Genomic DNA, 22,641 nt, shown 5'->3' on the forward strand with positions numbered 1-22,641 from the left:
AACAATCACACCTACACATATAAAATACACTTAAAAGCACAGATAAATAACAACAGATATATTCAAAATTAAAACTGAAGACAAAATCCTTAAAGGAACACCGTATTACAGAATGGACACATGCACATTAAAAAATGACTAAAGGCCTGTTTTATTTCTTTATTGCACTTGTATCACACATTTTCCCACCTATTTCCAGGCTCAATGTGGCTTACACAAACCTGTTATGGCATTGCCATTCCAGGGTGAAGAATACATTTGGTGTTACAAAGATCAAGGATAAAGTGGAGGAGTGGCCTAGTGGTTAGGGTGGTGGACTCTAGTCCTGGGGAAGTGAGGAACTGAGTTTGATTCCCACTTCAGGCACAGGCAGCTCCTTGTGACTCTGGGCAAGTCACTTAACCCTCCATTGCCCCATGTAAGCCGCATTGAGCCTGCCATGAGTGGGAAAGCGCAGGGTACAAATGTAACAAAAATAAAATAGATACTATTGGAGATTCTACATGGAATGTTGCTACTATTGGAGATTCTACATGGAATTTTGCTATTATTGGAGAGATTCTACATGGAATGTTGCTACTATTGGAGATTCTACAGGGAATGTTGCTATTCCACTAGAAACATTCCATGTAGAAGGCTGCACAGGCTTCTGTTTCCGTGAGTCTGACGTCCTGCACGTACGTGCAGGACGTCAGACTCACAGAAGCAGAAGCCTGCGCGGCCACATTGGTGATCTGCAAGGGCCGACTTCTACATTCCTAGTGGAATAGCAACATTCCATGTAGAATCTCAAATAGTAGCAACAGTGGAGGAGTGGCCTAGTGGTTAGGGTGGTGGACTTTGGTCCTGGGGAACTGAGGAACTGAGTTGGATTCCCACTTCAGGCACAGGCAGCTCCTTGTGACTCTGGGCAAGTCACTTAACCCTCCATTGCCCCATGTAAGCCGCATTGAGCCTGCCATGAGTGAGAAAGCGCAGGGCACAAATGTAACAAAAATAAAATAGATACTATTGGAGATTCTACATGGAATGTTGCTACTATTGGAGGTTCTACATGGAATGTTGCTATTCCACTAGCAACATTCCATGTAGAAGGCTGCACAGGCTTCTGTTTCTGTGAATCTGACGTGCAGGACGTCAGACTCACAGAAGCAGAAGCCTGCGCGGCCACATTGGTGATCTGCATGTAGAATCTCAAATAGTAGCAACAGTGGAGGAGTGGCCTAGTGGTTAGGGTGGTGGACTCTGGTCCTGAGGAACTGAGTTGGATTCCCACTTCAGGCACAGCTCCTTGTGACTCTGGGCAAGTCACTTAACCCTCCATTGCCCCATGTAAGCCGCATTGAGCCTGCCATGAGTAGGAAAGCGTGGGGTACAAATGTAACAAAAAAAAAGATACAGTTGGTGTTCCAAAAGATCAAGGATAACAAAGTGAACTAATCAAGCAATTCTCCCACAGCAAATGCGATGCAGCGCTGTGGCACATTTGCCATGTCAGGAATCGCTATCACAGTTTAGTAAAAGGTGCCCTAAGTGTTTAAATAAGAAATAAACAAACGGAAAGGTACGAGGGAGGGTATTCTTTGGCCGACCAGAGAGTTGAATTGGGAGAGCAAACTAGATGTAGTGTACTTGGATGTTCAAAAGGTGTGAGCTAAATGTAAATAAATAAAATAACATTTGACAGCATTCTGTGTAAGCGACTGATACAGTGGGGGAAATAAGTATTTGATCCCTTGCTGATTTTGTAAGTTTGCCCACTGACAAAGACATGAGCAGCCCATAATTGAAGGGTAGGTTATTGGTAACAGTGAGAGATAGCACATCACAAATTAAATCCGGAAAATCACATTGTGGAAAGTATATGAATTTATTTGCATTCTGCAGAGGGAAATAAGTATTTGATCCCTCTGGCAAACAAGACCTAATACTTGGTGGCAAAACCCTTGTTGGCAAGCACAGCGGTCAGACGTCTTCTGTAGTTGATGATGAGGTTTGCACACATGTCAGGAGGAATTTTGGTCCACTCCTCTTTGCAGATCATCTCTAAATCATTAAGAGTTCTGGGCTGTCGCTTGGCAACTCGCAGCTTCAGCTCCCTCCATAAGTTTTCAATGGGATTAAGGTCTGGTGACTGGCTAGGCCACTCCATGACCCTAATGTGCTTCTTCCTGAGCCACTCCTTTGTTGCCTTGGCTGTATGTTTTGGGTCATTGTCGTGCTGGAAGACCCAGCCACGACCCATTTTTAAGGCCCTGGCGGAGGGAAGGAGGTTGTCACTCAGAATTGTACGGTACATGGCCCCATCCATTCTCCCATTGATGCGGTGAAGTAGTCCTGTGCCCTTAGCAGAGAAACACCCCCAAAACATAACATTTCCACCTCCATGCTTGACAGTGGGGACGGTGTTCTTTGGGTCATAGGCAGCATTTCTCTTCCTCCAAACACGGCGAGTTGAGTTCATGCCAAAGAGCTCAATTTTTGTCTCATCTGACCACAGCACCTTCTCCCAATCACTCTCGGCATCATCCAGGTGTTCACTGGCAAACTTCAGACGGGCCGTCACATGTGCCTTCCGGAGCAGGGGGACCTTGCGGGCACTGCAGGATTGCAATCCGTTATGTCGTAATGTGTTACCAATGGTTTTCGTGGTGACAGTGGTCCCAGCTGCCTTGAGATCATTGACAAGTTCCCCCCTTGTAGTTGTAGGCTGATTTCTAACCTTCCTCATGATCAAGGATACCCCACGAGGTGAGATTTTGCGTGGAGCCCCAGATCTTTGTCGATTGACAGTCATTTTGTACTTCTTCCATTTTCTTACTATGGCACCAACAGTTGTCTCCTTCTCGCCCAGCGTCTTACTGATGGTTTTGTAGCCCATTCCAGCCTTGTGCAGGTGTATGATCTTGTCCCTGACATCCTTAGACAGCTCCTTGCTCTTGGCCATTTTGTAGAGGTTAGAGTCTGACTGATTCACTGAGTCTGTGGACAGGTGTCTTTCATACAGGTGACCATTGCCGACAGCTGTCTGTCATGCAGGTAACGAGTTGATTTGGAGCATCTACCTGGTCTGTAGGGGCCAGATCTCTTACTGGTTGGTGGGGGATCAAATACTTATTTCCCTCTGCAGAATGCAAATAAATTCATATACTTTCCACAATGTGATTTTCCGGATTTAATTTGTGATGTGCTATCTCTCACTGTTACCAATAACCTACCCTTCAATTATGGGCTGCTCATGTCTTTGTCAGTGGGCAAACTTACAAAATCAGCAAGGGATCAAATACTTATTTCCCCCACTGTAAATAAACTGAGTACCCTCAGTATGGGCCCTAACGTTAGAGACTTAGAAACTGGTTGAATAGAAGGCGACAAAAGGTACTGGTGAGCAGAATTCACTGTGAGGGAAAAGGACATTACCAGTAGGGTGCTGCAAGGATCACTTCTTTTTAACACTTTTGTAAGTGCTTGAGAATCAGGGACATTATTCTTTCTAGGATGGCCTGGGGTCATAAGAGTCCAGATGCCAGGTCATCGTCTTAGTGTCTGTTGAAGATATGGGTACCGGTAGGGTTGTGGGGGAGGAGGTGATTTTGAATACAACTGTTAACCTTGTACGAAAACTAGGGTGGTGAGGGTGGAGGGTGGCGGAGGGTTATTCCCACAACAAAAAAGGGATCATGTGTTACCTAGGGTTTTTTTTTTTTTTTTTTGCTGTAGGATGTTTTTGCTTATTATTCTGTTATGCCTGACGACTGTCATGTACCCGTTTGATGTCTTTGTATGGATTTCTTGTTTCATTGATAGATATTGGGTTTGATCCTGAATAAAAACTGTTAAACCATAACACTTTTGTGATATATGCAGAAGGTCTGTCTGGTAAGGTTTGCCTTTTTGTGGATGATACCAAAATCTGCAATAGGATACACACTCCAGATGGTATAGATAATGTGATCTAGCCAAGATTGAAGAATGGTCTAGAACAGGGGTCCTTAACCCTTTTTGGTTCCCTCACCCCTTTACAGCACACCTCCTTCCTAAACCACGTCTCTACTAGTTAGAGAGAAGCATTTGTCGTTGTTACTCTCTAACAGTGCTAACCTCTAACACGTTATTAAAATTACAGTAGTACACTATGGAGCGTTATATCGCTGCATAGTGCGACCGCACCTTGAGTATTGTGTTCAATTTTGGTTGACGCATCTCAAGAAAGATATAGCGGAATTGGAAAAGGTGCAGCGAAGGGCAACTAAAATGATAGCGGGGATGGGACGACTTCCCTATGAAGAAAGACTAAGGAGGCTAGGGCTATTCAGCTTGGAGAAGAGACGGCTGAGGGGAGACATGATAGAGGTATATAAAATAATGAGTGGAGTTGAACAGGTGGATATGAAGCGTCTGTTCACGCTTTCCAAAAATACTAGGACTAATGGGGCATGCGATGAAACTGCAGTGTAGTAAATTTAAAACAAATCGGAGAAAATGTAAACTCTGGAATTCGTTGCCGAAGAACGTAGTGAAGGCGGTTAGCTTGGCAGAGTTTAAAAAGGGGTTGGATGGTTTCCTAAAGGACAAGTCCATAGACCACTACTAAATGGACTTGGGAAAAATCCACAATTTCGGGAATAACTTGTATAAAATGTTTGTACGTTTGAGTAGCTTGCCAGGTGCCCTTGGCCTGGATTGGCCGCTGTCGTGGACAGGATGCTGGGCTGAATGGACCCTTGGTGTTTTCCCAGTGTGGCATTACTTATGTACTTATGTACACAGTTATACTACCAAAGAAATCACACCTAAAACTGCAATACTATATAAATTGTACATAATCTTGTTGAATAAAATGACTGTTCACAAATGATAAGTACTAGGTTTCAAAATCCTTCGCCGCACCCTGTTTGGCCTCTTCTTACACCCTTGGGAGTGTAGGCACCCCTGGTTAAGACCCCCTGGGATAGAATTTGGGAGCTAAGATTTAATGCTAAAAAATGCAGAGTCATGCATTCTCGGAGAACAAACAGGCTACTTGTATATCAGCTGGGTGATGTCATCCTGGTCAGACACTGACTAGTGAGATTAATGTAGAATTTTCTAGCAGTGTCCCACCACATATGCGCAGGTGCCTTCCTGCCTGATGCATGAGCGCAGGTCACCTTAGTATTCGTAGAATCCTTATAGATAGAAATTCTATGTGGAAATTGAAGAAGTATTCTGGTAGGGCTGTACTACCTCCCCCAGGACAGAACGAACAAACGAATGAAGTAATGTTTACAGAAATTAGGAAAGCTGGCAAATTGGGCAACAGTATAATAATGAGTGATTTCAATTACCCCAATACTGACTGGAAGTTACATCAGGGAACACTAGGGAGGTAAAATTCCTAGACATAATAAGTGATTGCTTCTTGGAGCAACTGGTCCATGAACTGACAAGAGGGGCAGCCATTTTAGATATAGTCCTTAGTTGAATGCAGGTCATAGTACGAGAGGTAACAGTGTTGGGTCCACTGGGAAAGCGTGATTATAACATGATCAAATTTGAGCTAATATTTGGAGTGAAGTCACAAAGGAAATCTACTGTAGCAGCATTTAATTTTCAAAAGGGCGACTATGATAAAATGAGGAAAATGGTTAAAAACAAGCTAAAAGGATAGGCTGCAAAGGTTAGGATTTTAAATCAGGAATGGAAGTTGTTTATAAATACCATCTTGGAAGTCCAGACCAGATGCATTCCACATATTTATAAAGATGAAAAGAAGCACAAACAACAACCAGCATGGTTGAAAGGTGATGTGAAAGAGTCTATTAGAGCCAAAAGAACACCGTTCAAAGAATGGGGAAAACACCCAAATGAAGGAAATAAGAAGCAACATAAGCACTGGCAAAACATTGATAAAGAAGGCTAAAAGAGAATATGAAGTGAAACTTTCTGCAGAGGCAAAACCTTATAGTAACAACTTTTTCAGGTACATCAGAACCAAAACGCCCGTGAAGAAATCCATGCGACAGTTAGATTATGAAGGAGCAAAAGGGGCACTCAGGGAGGACAGGGCCCTAGTGGAGAGACTGAATGAATTCTTTGCTTCAGTCGTTATGGAAGAAGATGTAAGAGATCTACCTGTACGCAAAATGGTTTCAAGGATGATAACGCCGAGGAACTGAAAGAAATCTCGGTGAACCTGAAAGATGTACTGAGCCAAATCAACCAATTAAAAAGTAGTAAATCACCTGGACTAGATGACATGCACCCTAGGGTACTGAAGGAACTCAACCATAAAATTGCTGATCTGTTGTTAGTGATCTGTAACCTGTCGTTAAAATCATCCATAGTACCTGAACATTGGAGGGTGGCCACTGTAACACCGATTTTTAAAAAGGGTTCCAGGGGTGCTCCAGGAAATTACAGACCGATAAGCCTGACATCAGTCCTGGGCAAAATGGAAACTATTATAAAAAAAAATAAAATTAATGAACACATAGACAAACATGGTTTAATGGGAGTCAGCATGGATTCAGCCAAGGGAATTCTTGCCTCACCAATTTGCTTCATTTCTTCGAAGGCGGGAATATACACGTTGATAAAGGTGAGCCAGTTGATGTAGTGTATCTAGATTTTTCAGAAAGCTTTTGAGAAAGTTCCTCATGAAAGACACCTGACAAAATTAAACAGTCAGATAGGAGGCAATGTTCTGTTGTGGATTAGGAATTGGTTATTGAACAGCAAACAAAGGGTAGGGTTAAATGACTGTTTTTCCTCAATGGAGGAGGGCGAATATTAGAGTGCCGCAGGGATCTGTACTGGGATCAGTGATGTTTAACGTATTTATAAATGAACTGGAAATTGGAACTACAAGTAAGGTGATTAAATTTGCAGATGTCACAAAATTGTTCAGAGTTGTTAAAACACATGCAGACTGTGAAAAATTGCAGGGAGACCTTAGGAAGTTGGAAGACTGGGCATCCAAATGGCAGATGAAATGTGGACAAATGCAAGGTGATGCACATTGGGAAGAATAATTCAAATCATAGTTGCCTGATTGTAGGTTTCCACCTTAGGAGTCAGCACACAAGACGATCTAGGTGTCACTGTAGAAAAACGCTGAAATCTTTTGCCTAGTGTGCGGCGGCAGCCAAAAACGTAAACAGGATGCTAGGAATTATTAGGAAAGGTATGGTAAATAAGACCAAGAATACTATAATGCCTCTGTATTGCTCCGTGGTGTGACCTCACCTTGAGTATTGTATTCAGTTCTGGTCGCCGTATCTCAAAAAAGATATAATGGAATTAGAAAAGGTTCAAAGAAGAGCAACCAAAATGCTAAAGGGGATGGAACTCCTCCCATATAAGGAAAGGCTAAAGAGGTTAGGGCTCTTCAGCTTAAAGAGAGACAGCTTAGGGGAAATATGATTGAGGTCTACATAATCCTGAGTGGTGTACAATGAGTAGAAGTGAATTGATTTTTTACGCTTCCAAAAACTACAGAGACTAGGGGATACTCAATAAAGTTACATGGAAATACTTTTAAAACAAATAGGAGGAAATATTTTTTTCACTCAACAAATAAGCTGTGGAGGAGTGGCCTAGTGGTTAGGGTGGTGGACTTTGGTCCTGAGGAACTGAGTTCGATTCCTGGCACAGGCAGCTCCTTGTGACTCTGGGCAAGTCACTTAATCCCTCCATTGCCTGCTGCATTGAGCCTGCCATGAGTAGGAAAGCGCGGGGTACAAATGTAACAAAAAAAAAACTCATTGCCGGAGGATGTGGTAACAGCGGTTAGCATATCTGGGTTTAAAAAAGGTCTGGACAATTTCCTGGAGGAAAAGTCCATAGTCTGCTATTAAGACAGACATGGGGAAGCCACTGCTTGCCCTGGGATTGGTTGCATGGAGTGTTCCCACAATTTGGGTTTCTGCCAGGTACTTGTGACCTGGACTGTTGGAAACAGGATACTGGGCTAGATGGACCATTGGTCTGACCCAGTATGGCTATTCTTGTGTTCTTATGTTCTGCTTGGCAGCCCACACAGTTTATCACTAGCCCCCATCCCTGGAGAAGTACATGTGAGCATGCTTGCCAATCATCTGTAAAGCCTGCAGGCCCTTCTGTAGGGTCTGAGCCATCCCACTGGCTTCATAGTTATTACAGGTGGCTTGTTCTAACTACGACCCTTAGATTCCTTTATTCTGATAGAGGCTGCAGGAAGGTAACCTTAGGAGTAACATCAGGAAATATTTTATTACAGGGAGGGTGGTGAATGTCCGGAATATCATGCTTGTGGAGGTGGTGGGGTCAAAAACAGCGACAGAATTCAAAAACACATGGAATAATCACAAAGAATCCTTATACATAAAGAGGATGAAATCAAAGCAAACCTTTAATGACTTTTACATGTTAAACAAGGCTGTAACCTGCTCGGAACGACGGGTACAAATTGTACAACGCTAACCACTTACTGGACAGACTAGATGGACTATCTGCCTTCATTAGCTATGTTAACTATGTTCTGCATTAAATTGCTTTTCCTTATAAAATACATATACTGTAGGGTTGGGGGGGGTGGTTCTTATCAAGGCTAGATGTGGCTCTCAGTTTATGTTTACCATCCAAAGAGTATAAGTAGAAAATCAAACATTGTTCATGGAGCTAGTTGGCAGCCTGCAAGCAAAATATTCCACGTCACCATATCGAAGGTCAGTTACTGTGCCCAGAAAGCAAAGGACTGTTTGCTCAAGTGATCCTGGGCCAGTAGTGGCAGTTGCATCTGTTGTAATGACGCCAGATGTATTACATAAGGATGCTATTGCTGAACCAGAACTGCTCAAATGGGAGGAGAGCAGAGTTCAATGTGTAGAAGCGATTGCATCATCGTCCCTTTAGAACTACTGCGTTTCACATGGCAGAGGCCTTGAAGAGGAGTGAAGTGAAAGGGTAAAAATCCCCAAATACTGTAAATACGAGAGATGTGGATATAGCCACACTTGCCCATGTCGAGAGACTAGTATTGTGTACTGTAAAGGCAGCCGTTCTTACAACCTTTTTAGAGTTACTATCCTGTCCCTTATACCGAGTGTTTTATTAAGTGCTAGCCATGGCATTTTAAAGAATCATATAGATTCATCGCCGCTGTGCGGATAGTAGCGGTCAGTATACGTACAGATCATTTATTTTATTTTTTTTATTTGTTGCATTTGTACCCCACATTTTCCCACCTATTTGCAGGCTCAGTGTGGCTTACATATCAGTGGCGTAGCCAAGGGTGGGCTTGGGTGGGCCCATGCCCACCCACTTTGGGTTCAGGCCCACCCAGTAGCAGCATACCTATGATGTGGCTGGCAGGGATCCCTAAGCCCCACCAGCCGAAAACTCCCAACAAGTGTCCCTCCTGCATACCTTGTAAGTAGTAGATCTTCACCTGCAGTGAGCAGTGACCTACATACTGCTCGCATCGGCCCCACAGCCTTCCCTCTGATGTATTTCTGCCTAGGCGGAAACAGGAAGTTGCATCAGAGGGAAGGGTGTGGGGCCAACATGAGCAGTGTGTATTAGTTGCTGCTCGCTGCTGGTGAAAATCTGCTATTTAAAAGGTATATGGGAAAGGGGGGATATTTGAGAGACCATATGGCATGCAGGCGAGAGAAGGAGAGACCAAATCACATGTGGAACGGGGCGAGGTTCTTCTGCCCACCCATCTTGAGCCCAGGCCCACCCAAAATTGGGTGTCTGGCTACGCCCCTGTTATATATTACTGTGAAGAGTAAGCCGCCTCCGGTGATGAAACAAATACAGAGTGATGTGGTAGAGAATGAGATGTATCTGTTACAGACACATAATAGAATCGAGAGACGAAGAGTTATATAATGTTCGTTGGTTTCGTTGTGTTGCTTTGTCCAGGCACTTAAGTTGGATCGGTAAGGTATGCCTTCTCGAACAGATCGGTCTTTAGTGATTTCCGGAAGTTGAGGTGGTCATGCGTTGTCTTTATGGCTTTTGGTAATGCATAGAGCTGGTGTAAGTGCTCATATGATTGAGGTCTACAACATCCTGAGTGGTGTAGAACGAGTAGAAGTAAATCGATTTTTTTACTTGTTCCAAAAGTACAAAGACTAGGGGACAGTCGAGGGAGTTACATGGAAATGCTTTTAAAACAAATAGGAGGAAATATTTTTTCACTCAACGAATAGTTAAGCTCTGGAACTCTTTGCCGAGGAGGTGGTAACAGCGGTTAGTGTATCTGGGTTTAAAAAAGGTTTGGACAAATTCCTGGAGGAAAAGTCCATAGTCTGCTATTGAGACAGACATGGGAAGCAACTGCTTGCCCTGGGATTTGTAGTATGGAGTGTTCTCACAGTGCACAAGAAGTAGAGGCTGACCACAGACTAGACCAACTTGGGAGATAATGTTGATGAAAATACCTTATTGATTGTTCAAGGGACCTGACACGGTTCATGTTTCGATGCCTAAGGGCTTCTGCCTCTGGGGTCACAAAAGGTATTCACAGAGCACATATGTAAAGCGGATTTGTGGGTAAGGGTGAGCTCCATAAAATTGTAATCGAGTTTCCTGCACACATCAAATCAATGGAGAAAAAACAAAACCAGCAGCATAACAGCAGGAACTGCTCACCCTTACCCACAAATCCGCTTTACACATGCGTTCTGTGAATACCTTTTGTGACCCCTGAGGCAAACGCCCTTGGGCGTCGAAACACGGATCGTGTCGGGTCCCTTGAACAATCAATAAAGTATTTTCATCAATGTTATCTCTTGAGTTGGTCTAGTCTGTGGTCAGGCTCTACTTCTTGTGCACTGAGTCAACTCATCGTAGAGGTTTCTCCTGTTCTATTGTTCCCGTCCCTAGTATGGAGTGTTGCCACGATTTGGGTTTCTGCTAGGTACTTGTGACCTGGCTTGGCCACTGTTTGGAAAACAGGATACTGGACTAGATGGACCATAGGTCTGACCCAGTATGGCTGCTCTTATTTTCCTATGTGCAGAGCCAGCCCTGCCACTAGAGAAACTAGGTGTTCATTTATGGCAGCAGTACTCGGGGGCTGCAGGCGAGCAGTAATTTCTCAGACCATCCCTTCTCTGCTCCGTCCCTTGTGCAACATTCCCACCTCTGCTGTGCTGCCACTGCTCGACCTGTTCCCCAGCCTGAGTTGCAAGTAGATGTGGCACCAGATCGGGTCTTTAATCACAAGCCTTTGTCTCTCACCTTCTCAGGCAGGAAATATGCTGGCACTTCATCTACCTGCAAATGGGGCTAGGGAACAAGTAGGACAGCAACAGGAATGCAGAGGGGAGAAATGCTGGATTTGGGATCAGAGGGGGAGATGCTGAATGGGGGGGAGGTAGGAAGGGGAAAGGGAGATGCTGGAGTATGGGATTGGGGATAGGGCCTTGAGCTGATTTAGAGGAGGGGAGCGTATGACAGAAGATTCATCTAGGGTGACAGGTACCCTTAGGTCGACACTGCCTATAAGGGGTCAGGAGGGATCTGCTGGACCACCAGCTCTTGTGGTCTGTGCCAGAGCCGGTGGTGGGAGGCGGGGCTGGTGGTTGGGAGGCGGGGATAGTGCTGGGCAGACTTATACAGTCTGTGCCCTGAAGAGCACAGGTACAAATCAAAGTGGGGTATACACAAAAAGTAGCACATATGAGTTTATCTTGTTGGGCAGACTGGATGGACCATGCAGGTCTTTTTCTGCCGTCATCTACTATGTTACTATATTACTATGTAACTTTTGGTACCAATGGATTTTCAACCATTCCTTCTACTCATCGGAATGCTTGTCCAAGTTTAATGACGGAACTGGATCCTGGAAGTTTTCTTTCATATCTCAGCACCTTTTGTGCATTGGGATCTGATGGTGTGCCATTAGGTAAGCCTGGAAGCCTATGATAGTAGATCGATAGGTTTATAGTTTATTTAGACTTGCTAGACTGTTCTAACTGCCAGGGCAGAGCAGTGCGGTGTACAGACTACAAAAATTCAGAAAAAAGGAAAAGAACGCCAATGACGATACTAAAGTTGAGCATTCATACAGAAAAAGTAATCAGTATGGACCAGTGGGGACAGGGTAGAGGAGTAGAAGGCGGCCTTCAGCTGGTGCAAATCCGTCAGACTGACTCTCCTTATGCCAGCCTGGCCTTCAGGCTGAATCGTAGTGTGGGTGTCGGGTGTATTAAGCTATTACAGCACTGGCTCCTCTGGAGCAAGATAAGCAGTTGCTTTTCACATTATGTTTTATTGCTTGGGTTAAGTATTCGGTGTGTAACTATGAAAAAAAAATGTGTTAAATTAAATCTGTTTGTTACCTTAGCTTGGCCACAGCGGAGGCAAATGATTGACCACATAGCTGTAGGCTGGGACTTGAAACAGTTGGGGCTGTAGGAGGTCCAATGGCCTGTCCCAAATGAGTGCCTGATGCCTCCCTGTCACCCTCCCATGCAGGCCATGTTTGTGGTTTAATCTTGAAATTGTTGAACTGTCTACAGTTTGCCCGGTCTCAGCCAGAGTCCTCTGCCGTTCTTTTAAACTAACATTTACGTTTACATTTAGGGCTTATAAATCGCATCTACCCAAAAGATCAATGCAGGATACATAAGAAAACCAGAACAGTCTTCAGGAAGTACAATCTCTGCCTGATATTTAGTGCTATTTAACCAGCCAAGAATGACTCCTGCCCAGATACATAGCCTTAAGCCAGCTAAGTGCTAGGATATGTTTCTATCCAGCTTGTTTTCAAAGGAGATCACCGGCCACCTTCCGACACAAATCGGGAGATGGCCAGCGATCTCCTGAACCTGGCCAAATCGGTATAATCGAAAGCCGATTTTGGCCGGCGCCAACTGCTTTCCGTTGCGGAGCCGGCCAAACTTCAAGGGGGTGTTTCGGTAGGGTAGCGAAGGCGGGACGGGGGCGTGGTTACGAGATGGCCGGCTTCACCCGATAATGGAAAAAAGATGGCCGGCCCTGACGAGCATTTCGCCGGCTTCACTTGGTCCATTTATTTTTAGGACCAAGTCTCAAAAAAGTGCCCCAATTGACCAGATGACCACCGGAGGGAATCGGGGATCACCTCCCCTTACTCCCCCAGTGGTCACCAACCCCCTCCCACCCCGAAAATTTTTTTTTGCCAGCCTCAAATGTCATACCCAGCTCCCTGACAACAGTATGCAAGTCCCTGGAGCAGTATTTAGTGGGTGCAGTGCACTTCAGGTGGTAAATGTTGAGCCCTCCAAAACCCACTGTACCCACATGTAGGTGCCCCCCTTCATCCCTAAGGGCTGTGGTAGTGGTGTAGAGTTGTGGATAGTGGGTTTTGGGGGGGATTTGGGGGGCTCAGCACACACGGTAAGGGAGGTATGCACCTGGGAGCAATTTTTGAAGTCCACTGCAGTGCCCCCTAGGGTGCCCGGTTGGTGTCCTGGCATGTCAGGGGGGCCAGAGCACTACAAATGCTGGCTTCTCCCACGATCAAATGCCTTGCATTTGGCCGGGTTTGAGATTGCCGGCATTAGTTTCCATTATCACCGGAAACCGATGCCGGCCATCTCTAAAGCTGGCCCAAATGCTGACATTTTATTTTATTTTATTTTATTTATTGCATTTGAACCCCACATTATCCCACCTTTTTGCAGGCTCAATGTGGCTTACAGAGTAAGGTTATGATAAAGTCAGTCCATGATTTAAATACAGTTGATCATAAGCTGAGGTAAGAGAGGTGATAGATGGGCTGATGTTGGGTAGGTTGTATGAGAAATGTTTTAGGTGTGTTTGGGTGATTTGGGGATGAATTGTATCATTGAGGGTGGTTATTGTAAGCTTTGTTAAAGAGGTGTGTTTTCAGAGCTTTGCGGAAGCTGGTTAGATTGTTCATGGTTTTCAGGGTTTTGGGTAGCGCATTCCAGAACTGTGTGCTTTTGTATGCAAAGATTGTAGCATAAGCTTGTTTGTACTTCACTCCTTTGCAGCTGGGGAAATTCAGGTTTAGGAATTTGCGGGCCGATCTTTTGGCGTTTCTGGGCGGTAGGTCCACTAGGGTTAGCATATAGAGTGGGGCATCTGCGTGAATGATTTTGTGCACGGTTGTGCAAATCTTGAATTCAATTCGTTCCTTGAGCGGAAGCCAGTGCAGTTTCTCTCTTAGGGGCTTCGCGCTTTCATATTTAGGTTTTCCAAAGATGAGCCTGGCTGCCGTGTTTTGGCCGGCTCCAACCGTATTATCGAAACAAAAGATAGCCAGCTATCTTTTTCGATAATACGGTTCGGCCGCCGCCGTTCGATTATGCCCCTCCATGTTATTTAATGCAAGATAGCCAGCTAAGTGCTAATATTTAGTGCGAGATAGCCAGATACGTTGAGCGACATAGCTGGTTAGGGCCAATATTCATTGGCTGACTAAGTTTGTCGACCAGACAGACCTGCATAAATAGGTCTATCTTTGGCTGCTATTTATTTATTTGGATTTTGCTCCCACCTCTTTCAGTAGTAGCTCAAGGTGAGTTATATTCAGGTTCATTGGGTATTTCCCTGTCCCTGGAGGACTCACAATCTAATTTTGTACCTGAGGCAGTGGAGGGTTAAGTGACTTGCCCAAGATCACAAGGAGCAGCAGCAGGATTTGAACCGGCCACTTCTGGATTGCAAGACCGGCACTCTAACCACTAGGCCACTCAGCAACATTCCATGTAGAATCACCAATAATAGCAGCATTCCATGTAGAATCTTCAAAATTTATTTAGATTTTGCTCACACCTTTTTCAGTAGTAGCTCAAGGTGAGTTACATTCAGGTACTCTGGATATTTCTCTGTCCCAGGAGGGCTCACAATCTAAGTTTTGTACCTGAGGCAATGGAGGGTTAAGTGACTTGCCCAAGATCACAAGGAGCAGCAGTGGGATTTGAACCAGCCACCTCTGGATTGCAAGAGTGGCACTCTAACCACTAGGCCACTCCTCCACTCAGCAACATTCCATCTAGAATCTCAAATAGTAGCAACATTCCATGTTCCACTGCACTAACCACTAGGCTACTCCTCCACTAGCAACATTCCATATGGAAGCCATATAGAAACCTGCCCTTGCAGATCAGCAAGGCGGCCGCGTAGACTTCTGTTTCTGTGAGTCTGACGTCCTGCACGTAGGTGCAGGACGTCAGACTCACAGAAACAGAAGCCTGCGCAGCCTTCTACATGGAATGTTGCTAGTGGAATAGCAACATTCAATGTAGAATCTCAAATAGTAGCAACATTCCATGTAGAATCTCAAATTTTTATTTATTTATTTAGATTTTGCTCACACCTTTTTCAGTAGTAGCTCAAGGTGAGTTACATTCAGGTACTCTGGATATTTCTCTGTCCCAGGAGGGCTCACAATCTAAGTTTGTACCTGAGACAATGGAGGGTTAAGTGACTTGCCCAAGATCACAAGGAGCAGCAGTGGGAATTGAATTGGGCACCTCAGGATATCAAGACTGGTGCTCTAACCACTAGGCCAGTCTTCCACTCCAAGTCAGTCAGCCGATTGAATATCGGCTTAACCGGCTATGTTCATAGCAGCCAAAAAAAAGACCCCGAAAATTCAATGCCGGTCGCCTGATACAGCCCAGCATTGAATTTCCGGGTCCCAATGAGTTTTTCCTCGATAGACTACACGCCAGCTGCACCATGCCATCCTCAGCAGTGTCCTTAAACCAGGCTATTAACTTTGGATGGACTCCAACAGCCTGAACGCAGCAGTGGCTTGGTGATGGTGAACTGTTTCAACATAGTATAATGGGTGTGACAGTGCCCTTAGGGATCGTCAAAGACACAGAAACTTTGTTACAGCCTTGACGCACTTTACGCCACGGTTCTTTCAGCGCCTCTGTCTTCAGCATTTTTAGATTTTTTTTTTTTTGCTAGTAGAGGAGTGTGGTAGCCGTGTTAGTCCACTCTTAAGGTTATCAATAGAAATCAAACAAAATATTTTGTTTGATTTCTATTGATAACCTTTTTTTGCTAGAAATTCACCTTATACTCCAGAAATGTTGTGAGTCTTCATCCAGGAGTATTCAGATCAGCTCACCAACTGTGGCTGGCACAGGCAGGCTCAATTTAATTTATTACGGGCTTTGTTAAAGCAAATTTTGGAAAAGCAGCTAATTTTGTGTTTACCATGACCAAAAGAGTTTTGTGGTCTTTCATGCTGTGAAGATTAAGGAAGCAAACTCTTGTTTTCATGCATTCTGAATTGTTTTTTTTAGACAGCTGAATGTGAAAAAAATGTACAAGGGTTTGAAGACGTTATTTTACAGGGCATCGTGGGGGCAACTGGGCACAGTAGGATCCTATCCTCTAACAGTACCTGACAGGGGCGTAGCTAGGTGGGGCCACGGGGGCATGGGCCCCCACAGATTTAGCCCTGGCCCCCTCTACTTTCGACCCCGCCAGGTACCTTTGCTGGTGGGGGTCCCCAACCCCCGCCAGCCAAAGTCTTCTTCAGCGCCAGTCTCCGGCACATTCGCTGATCTGTTTCTGTGAGTCCTGACGTCCTGAGTGTACACGTGCAGGACGTTAGGAGTCAGGACTCACAGAAACAGATCAGCGAACGCTGGAGAAGACTTTGGCCACTGACCCACTTTTGTCAGCAGGTTTAATAACAGTAGACAAATTCGTCTTCAGTCCCTGTAGAGCTACTTGCCCGTGTCAAGGTAGATTATGATAAATGCAGGTAGCCCCCGAGGTTTTATCAGTATCCCGGATAACTAACCACTGAAAACATGAACTGCTGAGTCTGTGGGACCCAAGGGAGCCATCGCGTAAATTACATATGCCATTAGAGAATAGCACTATCCAGGGGCGTAGCTAGGTGGGGCCACGGGGGCATGGGCCCCCACAGATTTAGTCCTGGCCCCCTCCACGTTCGAACCCCCCGCCGACCCTCCCCTGCCACTTTCGAACCCCCACCGCCGCCGCAGGGGTGGGGGTTCGAAAGTGGTGGGGGAGGGTTGGCAGGCTAAAATGTGCCCCCCCACCTTGGGCTCTGGCCCCCCCTCCCGCCGAGGTCTGGCTACGCCCCTGGCACTAACACGCCATGCTGGCACTAACCTCTGTAAATGCTGGTATTCTCTGCCTTTATACGTGGACGAGTTGCACAAATACAACGCATCTAGATCAGAAATGTGATAGCAAGCTTGTGTTTCCCTTAATAACCATGAGCCTGATATTCAGACCGCGGGAGGTAGCCTGGGGCCGCCTCCCGCAGTCAGTGCTGAGCCCAGATACTTAATGGCAGGCTATTTCCGATCACCGGCATTGAATATCCGGTTTATTTTCGGTTGCTAAGAACATAACCGGCTAAGTTTTATTTATTTATTAGGGTTTATTTACCGCCTTTTTGAAGGAATTCACTCAAGGCGGTGTACAGTAAGAATAACTGAAACATGAGCAATAGGCAATTACAGTAGTAAAAATATTCAAATAATAATACAAAGTATGGCATAGTATACTAACAGTGTCAACACAATACATATTAGAACATTTTAATTGATAGTGAAGGGTATAACAAAGATGGAACATATAGATAGGTAAGAGAGTTGGAAGAGTTAGAAAGTAAGGTGACTAATTTAAAGAAAGTTGCACATGAGGTCAGAGAGATGGTTAAATATTATGTCAGCTAGGGTAGAAGTGGATAAACCTGTCCTGCTGCAGTATGTGCAGCCCGTGTCACTCCTATGGAATCGCTATGGATTGAAATTCCATGTGTAAAGGGTATCAATAGAAATCAAACAAAATAAAACATGGAAAAGAAAATAAGATGATACCTTTTTTATTGGACATAACTTAATACATTTCTTGATTAGCTTTCGAAAGTTGCCCTTCTTCCTCAGATCGGAAATAAGCAAATGTGCTAGCTGACAGTGTATATAAGTGAAAACTTTCAAGCATTACTATGACAGTCTGACAGGGTGGGAGGATGGGGGTGGGTAGGAGGTATGCATGGGGACATCAAAGCATATCATCGATATTCTAACAGGACGGCTACCACACTCCTCTAGATGTGTAAAGGGGAAAAGGATAGTGATAGGAGTGTACTAGCGTCCCTACTTTAACCAGCTCATCCCTCATACCCCCCCCCCCGCATCACTGCCACCATTGCATCTGTAATACCCTTGTACCATTTGTTAGAATCAATGAAATTATATATAGGGTGTTTTTTTCTTCGTTCGACTGCACGTTCTGATGCTCATTGTGTCACACATGTGAGCATTATCTGTCAGGTGTGTCACATCAGAAGAAAGGTGGAGAACTGCTGATCTAGATTATAGAATTGTGCTTTATCTGTATCAGATCATTGCTCAGGGCTCCCACATGGATGTATACTGTTTTCCTATTTTATTCCTGCTAGGAAATGTCCTTTGATTTAGTGTTTTTGTATGGGTAGGCACTGGACGCTGGTTGTGAGGTCACTGGGTTCTTCTGAGTTCCACGGCCGTGTGTTCTGGACTTTGCATTCTCTTCTGCTGAGTGGCCATGGTTTTCACCTCCACTTGTTCACAGTTTTATGTCTGGACGTTTTTATGTAAATATTACCCAAGTCACTGCGCTTGGAGAATGAAAGTCACCATGCACTGTCATCACTGGTCTCTGTTACTGCTAAGCACACTTTGTTCCCTATGAAGCAGAGATTAGTCATGCATTTGGTGTAATATCATAGATACTTTGTGCCCCCTAGTGGGTTAGTGTAGATTGCAAGTCATGATAATCTTTATCTGTAATGACTAATGCTTTGAACCTTTTACTCACAACCATCGTAGCTTTGATGATATGATTGTATAAAACATACATCTCAGAAACATCGTTCACCCTACATGTACCATCCAGAACTTTACACCTGTTGAGGTGACTGCAAAATACTTGTCTAATTTTTCAGTCTCAAGGAGCTTGGCAGGCATCACCTTTTCACTGCTGCTTTTTAGCTCCTAGCCACTACTCAATTGCCCTCCCCTTGTCCCTTCCTTCCTTCTCACCCATTACTTCCCTCACCCGTAACTGTCTTGTCTGTCTGTATTATTTAGATTGTAAGCTCTTTTGAGCAGGGACTGTCTCTTTGTATCAGGTGTTCAGTGCTGCGTGCATCTGGTAGCGCTATACAAATGCTAATAATAATAATCATACTCGAGATTTCACAGGGGGCAGTCCTGTAACATAGGTACTAGCAATTACTACTACTACTACTTAACATTTCTAGAACGCTACTAGGGTTACGCAGCGCTGTACAAATTAGTAATTAAGGACGGTCCCTGCTCAGAAGAGCTTACAATCTAAGGACGAAATGTCAAGTTGGGGTAGTCTAGATTTCCTGAGTAGAAGTGTTGTGATTAGGTGCCGAAAGCGACATTGAAGAGGTGGGCTTTGAGCAATGATTTGAAGATGGGTAGGGAGGGGGCCTGGCGTATGGGCTCAGGGAGTTTGTTCCAAGCATGGGGTGAGGCGAGGCAGAAAGGGCGGAGTATGTATCACATGCAGAAATGTAAGCTTTAGAATAATGGCTTTTGTGAGTGTATATATATGTGCCTAAATTCCAAAATTCACTATTCTGTAAATACGCACTTAACTTACATCATGTGTTTTTGCAAGGGGCCGTACACATGGGCGGAGCCTGGGTGGAACACAGTAAATTACATACGTATCACCAACGAATGCATATCCTCAATATCTGAATGATCCAGAATTTGCAAAAGAGCTTGTTGCAAAGACCAAAATTATTGATTTGGGACATAACACATTAAAAAAAACAAGTCAAATATTGGGGTGTTCCTGTCACCAGTGTTTTTTTCATTAAATAAAGGGCTTTAAATAGTAATGTAAATTCTGTTGGTAACCAATGGAGCTCATTCGGCGAAGGTGATACATGGCCAGATATTTTTTTTGCCCGTAATAACTCATGCATCATCTTTTTCAAGAGCTCTAAGCATTTTATTTTTTAATTTTTTTTGACAAGCCCTAGTATAACAAGTTACAATAGTTAGGGCATGGTAACACCAAACAATGAGTTATACTTAAGAGACCTTTCTTTTCCAGAAATGGATGTAACGTTGAGGGCTCATAGTTAGTTTTCTATCCAGATAGAATATGTGCGTTGAAAACATATTTGTTTTTTAGGCTGCCTCTAACTCTTAACCCCCTACTCTCAAGACAAATCCCTCCTCTCAGTACCCTTCTCCACCACCGCCAACTCCAGGCTCCGCCCTTTCTGCCTCGCCTCACCCCATGCTTGGAATAAACTCCCTGAGCCCGTTCGCCAGGCCCCCTTCCCTGCCCATCTTCAAATCCTTGCTCAAAGCCCACCTCTTCAATGTCGCCTTCGGCACCTAACCACTACACCTCTATTCAGGAAATCTAGACTGCCCCAACTTGACATTTTGTCCTTTAGATTGTAAGCTCCTTTGAGCAAGGACTGGCCTTTGTCAAACTGTACAGCACTGCGTAACCCTAGTAGCGCTCTAGAAATGTTAAGTAGTAGTAGTAGTACTCACCTATTCAGTACCAGTGTCTGTTTTAATCATTCTCACAATAAATAATTACCTGATCCGTTATTTGTCCTGTTTGTCTGTCTCAAATAGATTGTAAGCTCCGTAGAGTAGGGACTTACGTCTTTGTGTACAGTGCTATGTATGTCTAGTAGCTCTACAGAAATTAGTAGTAATAGTAATTAGAAATATAGAAACTATAGGCAGATAAAGACCATATGGCCTATCCAGTCTGCCCATCCATGCCTTCTACTCTCCCTTTCACTCCCTTAGAGATCCTGTGCACTTGTCCCAAGCTCCCTTGAATTCAGATACAGTTTTCATCTCCACCACTTCCTCCGGGGGGGGGGGGATGTTCTGCGAATTCACTGCCCTTTCCGTGAAGAAGTATTTCCTCAGGTTACTTCTGAGTCTGTCCCCTTTCACCTTCATCCTTTGCCCCCTCATTCCAGAGCTTCCTTTCAATTGAAAGAGACTTGTCTCCTGTGCAGTGGCGTACCAAGGGGGGGGGTCTGCCCTGGGTGCACGCCGCTGGGGGGGTGCCACGCGCCGGTCAGCGTCGTTCGTTTCCATGCTCCCTCTGCCCCGGAACAGGAAGTAATCTTCCGGGGCAGAGGGAGCATGGAAACGAATGACGCTGACTGGCGCGCGGCACCCCCCCCCAGCGGCATGCACCCGGGGGGGTCTTTCGCCAGGGTGGGGGGGGTCCCTTCGCCGGGGGGGGTCGCGCTGCATGGGGGGGGGCGCTGCACCTGGGGGGGGGAGGGCGCATCGGCGATCCGCCCAGGGTGTCAGCGCCCCTCGGAACGCCACTGCTTCTGTGCATTTTTGCCACATAGGTATTTAAATGTCTCTATTACATCTCCTCTCTCTCGCCTTTCTTACAAAGTATACACATTGAGATCTTTAAGTCTGTTCCCATATGCTTTTTGACATTTTAATGTAAGGAGTAACCAGGAGCTCCGGAAACCAAGGGGTCCTTTTACGAAGTTGCGGCGAAAAGGGGTCTGTTCTGCCATCGGCGCAGGGGGAAAAAGGCAGGTCTTTGGGGGGAGGGGTTCAAGAAATGGCCCTGCGGCAAGTGAAGCACTTGCCGCGTGGCCATTTCAGGGGGGAGCACTTACTGCCACCCGTTGAGGTGGAGGTAAGGGCTCCCGCGCTAACCCGGTGGTAACCGGGCAGTGTGCGGCACTTCCCAATTACCGCTGGGTACACGCCGGCGCTACAAAAATTGAAATATTTTTGCAGCGCGGGAAATGGCACGCACTGGGGGAGGGAACACTCACCGGGCTGCTGCAGTAACCTGGTGGTAGTGCCCTTTTAGCGAGCGGTAAGGCCACATTGGACTTACTGCTACTTCGTGAAAGGGCCCCCAAATTCTTAAATCTGACGATGGGGCCCATGTGTTCTTGACGGCTTCTGCAGTGACGATCCTAGGTTGGCTGCACCCGGGCGGACCGCCCCCACCGCCCCACCCTTGGTACGCCGCTGGGCTTCTGTACCTTATTGAATAACCAATGAAAGGTCTAACCCCCTGCCTAGAATGCAGATTTCAAGAGGTTAAGCTTCCAATCTGTGATACGTGTAGGTTTTGGGCTTACAATCTGTAAAACTGAACTAAAACATCAAGGAGTAAAACTCCTTCCATGGTCACAACCCACTTGGGTGATGCCTTCATGGTAAGAACTGTGCTCTGTTCCCCATTTGTCTCCCCCAGACACACCAGAACTGATCTTTTCAAATGGTGGCCTTTCATTGTGTCTTCAGAAAATGCGCAAAAAAAAACCAAAGGGGCCCTTTTACTAAGCCGCGTAAGCGTCTACGCACGCCCAGTGTGCACCAAAATAGAGTTACCGCTCGACTACCGCGTGGCTCTCGCGGTAATTTCATTTTTGGCGCACGTCCGCTACGCGTGTCTGAAAAATATTTATTATTTTCAGGCGCGCGTAACGGATGCGCCCCCAAGTGGCATTTGACGTGCGTAGGTCATTACCACCCGGATTCTTTACCGCTAGGTCAATGGCTGGCGATAAAGATCTCAGACCCGAAATGGACGCGCGGCAATTTTCATTTTGCCGCATGTCCGTTTTCGGCAAAAAAAAAAAGGCATTTTTTTGTAGGTGCGCTG

General features: G+C 45.3%; 1 protein-coding gene across 1 annotated transcript in view; it reads left to right on the top strand.

Annotated features, from left to right (window-relative positions):
* The window catches only part of BACH2 (BTB domain and CNC homolog 2), a 522,926-nt gene that overhangs the window by 488,038 nt on the left and 12,247 nt on the right, over positions 1 to 22,641 (top strand). The gene's annotated exons all lie outside the window — the stretch shown is intronic.

Source organism: Microcaecilia unicolor, chromosome 3, assembly GCF_901765095.1.
Source record: "Microcaecilia unicolor chromosome 3, aMicUni1.1, whole genome shotgun sequence".
Taxonomy (NCBI): domain Eukaryota; kingdom Metazoa; phylum Chordata; class Amphibia; order Gymnophiona; family Siphonopidae; genus Microcaecilia; species Microcaecilia unicolor.